Here is a 4,458-nt window from a genome sequence, read left to right as displayed (position 1 = left end):
CTTGAAGAATAATCCTGTTTTATTCGCGTTTGCGTTCTGACGGGCTCGTGCGTTCGAGCGGTTCGAAAGAGTGGCCGTCGTGACGTCACTTTTGCGGGAAAAACACGCGTGGTGGGTTTGTTTTGATAATGATGTATGAGCTGCGAAGTGGTCAGTGCAATACTTTAGGTGTATAAAGAAGTGTATGGTGTTTAACATCCAAGCACCATTTTGATCAGACGTGTATTGAGAAAATATGCGAGAATATAGTGGCAAAATATGATTTCATTTCATTTTTAAGGTGTTTGGAAATAATTAAAATGCCAACATTAAATTCTGTGTATAAAAAAATAATAGTTCAAACGTTATGTTTTTATATACAGCTTTATTAACAATATCAGATGTCAAAATAAAACCAAATAATTTCAGCTGCAGCTTTATAGATGTTTGAGTAGTTTGTCCAACCTTTGAACATGTCAATAATTCAAACACATTGCTTTAGGTGAAAAGCCCAATCTGTGATCAATGATGAAACATTTAGGTCATGATGACCCATGATGTACAATTCAGTACTAAAATGTACTATGAAATTGTAAAAATTAACATTTCATCTCCAAAAAAGTAACTGAAATGAGTAAGAGATGAAGTATTTATTAATGCTTAAAGGTATAGTTCACCCAAAAATTAAAAATCTGTCATCATTTGCTCACATTTCATTTGTATCAAAGCTAAATCAAGAGTTCACACTTAGCTGATGATTGATTATAAAGCTTGTTTGGCATGCTGTCCCGGGAGAGAGCCCTGAGCTCATAAGATCAGCGAGCCTGGGGCTTCCTCCCGTTTGCAAGGAGAGGGTGGGGGGTTGAGCTCAGGTAGATCTCGAGAACTCCCCTGCTGTATTAGCTAATGATCAGATAGTGATTGCTCTTAAAAGATAACTACAGTACTTACTAGGAGCATGTCTATGGTGCCAATTTGGATGTTTTGGATGGTGTGAGGAAACCGGGGAACCCGAGGGAAACCCACATGAGCACGGGGAGAATGTGTAAACTCCACACAGAAACGTCGGCTGGCTTGGTAAGGACTAGAACCAGTGACATTCTTGCTGTGAGGCAACAGTGCTAACCACTGGGCCACCGTGCCACCCATCTAGGAAATGAGGAGGAGTAGGGGTGGAAGGGGGGATTCTTCAAAACGAAGATGGCTGTTACATGGAACTTAGGGTATTTATTTGGTGAATCGTGAATTCAATAATGTGGGACCAGCCGCAAGCAATCAAAAGCACATGATACCCTCGAACTAGTTTATAAATACTTCACTTCTTAATTCTGTCGACAAAATAGAAACACAATAGAAGATAATGTTGTAAATGTTAGAAACCAGTCATTTGATTTTAATACTATGGAATTCAATGGTTAGCAGTTTCTTACATTCTTTAAAATATCTTCTTTCGTGTTCAACAGCATAAAGGTTTGGGATCCCTTGAGGAAGAGTAAATCATGAATAAATTTATTTTTTTCTGGTGTGAACTATCCCTAAATTCTCAAAAAAAAAAGAGGTTTTTAAAAATTAATTGCATTTATTTCAAAAAGCAAAAGTAGTTTTAAGCACATAGTCTGGTGGTTACTCAATGTTATTTCTGGAAATGAGAGGAGAATGTTTAAATGATAAGCCCCAAATGTTCCTGCGTACCAGCAGAGGGCGATATTGCAGCTGAGTTTTCATCTTTCATGAATTTCAGCCTGTCAGTGTCTTTGGTTACAGTCATTTTTCATTCCCTATTAACAGAACATGACATATTCAGCTGCCCAGATTAGTTTGCCTGCTTTCTGTCATGTTAGTTTGTGAGAGATGTCATTTATGTGTGTGTGTGCATATATACGCACATTAGAATTTGCATGTTAAATCTGTTTTTACAGGGGTAGTTCATCCAAAAATGAAAGTTCTGCAATCATTTACTCACCCCTCACTTGTTTTTGAAAAATTCTGAAAAACAGTAATCATTGACTTCCATGATATTTGTTTTTCCTACAATGGAAGTCAATGGTTACCGGTTTCAAACTCGCTTCAAAATACCCATTGGTAGCTGACACCCATTCACATTCATTAATTAATTTCCCTTCAGCATAGTCCCTTGTTTATCAGGGGTTGCCACAGCGGAATGAACCACCTACTATTCCAGCATATCTTTTACTCAGTGGATACCCTTCCAGCTGCAGCCCATTACTGAGAAAGGCACCCATTTACTTCCATTGTAATTATCTTCCATGCTATGCAAGTCAATGGGTGCCAGCAACAAACATTCTTTAAACTATCTCTTTTTGTGTATTCATTTTTGGATGAGCAAAACATTTTTATGTGTTTATTTTGGTACTGAGAGGAATGAATGCAGCACATGTTTACATATTTATCTCATCATCCATTTTAAGGTACCCTGACCTTTGTACATCTGGTTTAGATTTTATACCCTATATTGAGAATAAATTGTACCCAGGGCAGCACGGTGGCTCAGTGGTTAGCACGTTCACCTCAAAGCAAGAAGGTCACTGGTTCGAGTCCCAGCTGGTATTTCTGTGTGGAGTTTTCATGTTCTCCCTGTTTTGGCGTGGGTTTCCTCTGAGTCCCACACTTATAGTATATGAATGTGTGTGTGAATGTGAGAGTGTATGGGTGTTTCCCAGTTTTGGGTTGCAGCTGGAGGGGCATCCGCTGCTTAAAACATATGCTGGAATAGTTAGCAGTTCATTCAACTGTGGCAACCCCTAATAATTAAGGGACTAAGCTAAAGGAAAATGAATGAATGAATTGTACCTATTGTGGATCTCTTAAAGGTGCAGCTACAGGTTTTGTCCCCTATAAATATTGTACCTCCATTGTATTTTTCACACTGTTCATTATCAGCATATCATTATAAAGATATTTCTAACTTCTATTTACTTCTAGTTAAAAAATAAAGATGTATATCTATAGGCATTGACCACATTCTTGAAGCAGTTGATGGCTGCAGTTCACTTAGTGACCACTGGTGTCGCTAACAGCGAGGGTTTTTGAATGAAAAACAAAATAAAATCGTTCAATTTCAAAACAACGCTCTTTAGGCTGAAAAATCATCCTATTTCTAAAGATTCTGGGGTGTACAGAATCCAATGATGTCCCAATAAAAGAAACAACACCACTGCTTTAGAAGTGTCCATTCAACATAAATCACTCCAAGAGCATGATGTGTTCCAGGATGGTGCACAGAGAGTCATTTCAGCATCCTGCATTGGCTAAGGTTGGTGTCTGCGAGTCCAGCATCAGGGACTGAACAAGAATGGTGTTCATTGCAGGACAACAAGACGGACGCCAAGAAAACGGCTGCCAAAAAACATGCGACTGAGCCAGAAGAGTATGAAAAGAATGTTTTGTCGGTCTGAAATACATCTGATTTAATTGAAACCATGTAAAATGAAAGTTACGAACAAACATTCTTTCAGTAACATTAATAGAACTTTAGTATTAAATTATGTTCCTTAATAGAGCAGCAATGTTGGTTTCTGGAAGTAAAAAAAACTGAGAAATTTGGTTTTTTAACATACAAACCATTAAAGACAGAGCTTTGAGGTTGTTAATTGACTGCATATGCTTATTAGTATCATTTGGTATCAGAAGGGGCTTAAATGAAAGATAAGGGCCTCTAGATTTAGCTTATTTTACCAAAATAAACTCTGATCATGCCTTGATTTTTAATGATTTAATCAGGACAGTAAGGTCTGACTTTGCTTAGACAAAAGTCTTGTCACTTAACAGAAATAATGTCCAGTATAGAATATAAAGTCATGCTGCAGTGGACACAGAATGAATATTGTGTCTGACTCCATCATGAGCTTGGAGGACTGCATCCATACATCTCTGCAATGACTCAAATCACTGATTAATAAAGTCATCTGGAAAAGCAAAGAAAGAGTTCTTGCAGGACTCCCAGAGTTCATCAAGAATCTTTGGATTTCTCTTCAATGTCTCCTCCTCCATCTTACCCCAGACATGCTCAATAATGTTCATTTCTGGTGACTGGGCTGGCCAATCCTGGAGCACCTTGACCTTCTTTGCTTTCAGGAGCTTTGATGTGGAGGCTGAAGTATGAGAAGGAGCGCTATCCTGCTGAAGAATTTGCCCTCTCCTGTGGTTTGTAATGTAATGAACAGCACAAATGTCTTGATACCTCAGGCTGTTGATGTTGGTCATCCACTCTGCAGATCTCTCACACACCCCCTAACCTAATTTAACCCCAAACCATAATTTTTGCTTCACCAAACTTGACTGATTTCTGTGAGAATCTTGGTTCCATGCGGGTTCCAGTAGGTCTTCTGCAGTATCTGTGATGATTGGGATGCAGTTCAACAGATGATTCATCAGAAAAATCCACCTTCTGCCACTTTTCCAAATGATCAACTAGAAGTCAAGTTATTATTTGCTGCTCTTACAACTGTGATCAACAAC

Source organism: Danio aesculapii, chromosome 19, assembly GCF_903798145.1.
Source record: "Danio aesculapii chromosome 19, fDanAes4.1, whole genome shotgun sequence".
Taxonomy (NCBI): domain Eukaryota; kingdom Metazoa; phylum Chordata; class Actinopteri; order Cypriniformes; family Danionidae; genus Danio; species Danio aesculapii.
This window is presented reverse-complemented; position numbering follows the sequence as displayed.